Source organism: Mandrillus leucophaeus, unplaced genomic scaffold (assembly GCF_000951045.1).
Source record: "Mandrillus leucophaeus isolate KB7577 unplaced genomic scaffold, Mleu.le_1.0 Scaffold298, whole genome shotgun sequence".
Taxonomy (NCBI): Eukaryota; Metazoa; Chordata; class Mammalia; order Primates; family Cercopithecidae; genus Mandrillus; species Mandrillus leucophaeus.
Window position 1 is genome coordinate 286,062 of NW_012103120.1, and position 1,044 is coordinate 287,105.

Sequence of the window (1,044 nt, forward strand, 5' to 3'; positions counted from 1 at the left end):
CTGCAACCTTCCCCTTCAGGGTTCAAGTGATTCTCCTGCCTTAGCCTCCTGAGTACCTGAGATTACAGGCGTGCTTCACCAAGCCAAGCTACTTGACCTCCCAAAGTGCTAGGATTATAGGTGTAAGCCACCGTACCCAGCCTACTACCATTTTTTAAAAGATTGGCCAAGCTTATGAGTATCATTGGCTGTTAACTGGCAGTTCTAAAGTGGAAACCAGAGATGAGGGGATAAAGAGAAATGGAGGTTTTGTTTGTTGTTGTTAAAAGGAAAGAAATCGAGAGAATTCACAGCAGAGAATGAGAAAAAGAAAGCAAAAACTGACAATGCACAGGTACATTCACTGTAGTTACTTATAGGTACATACCTCTCCGAGAGCTAAGACTATGTATCTAACCTTATACTTCTACTCTACAAGGGCTGGGGAGAAAAAGTTATTCAAGATTGTCCTTTCCATTGTATCTGAACACAGCAAAAATCTGGCAGTAGGGTTACTGTGTGTAATAAGTATGTAAGAAAGCCTAGGCAACTGTTTAAGGCTTCATGTACATATCACCAAAACAATGAATCATTTTGGCAATTGAGAATGCAAAACATCAAATCAATTATAGGGTGCTGTGGTGATTGAACAAGTACTGTTTAACTCTATAAAATATATTCTTTATAAAATCTGGGACATTCTCTAACAGATGCGGTACCTAGCTTCAACTAGCTATAATGCAGTGGCATAGGAATCAAAAGCTAGAAGCCAGAACATCACTCATAGCATTGTTGATTCCTCTTCTTGCAATGTGGGGTTCTGTTAGTTTAAACATCAGTTTAAAATAGGGACTTCAACTCAGTTCAAGAGAAGAATGCTTTCATAGTTACATAAAAATATTTTCTCTGAATTGGAAATTGAGAAAGCCAACAGCCATTTTGGACTTCTCCTACCATTGAATCAATAGACAAGGAAGAAATTCTACTAAACGTTGTGGTAAATTCAGATTACCAAGAGGAAATTCAATGACTGATCTAGAATGAAGGCAGATGTCTGGGACTAAG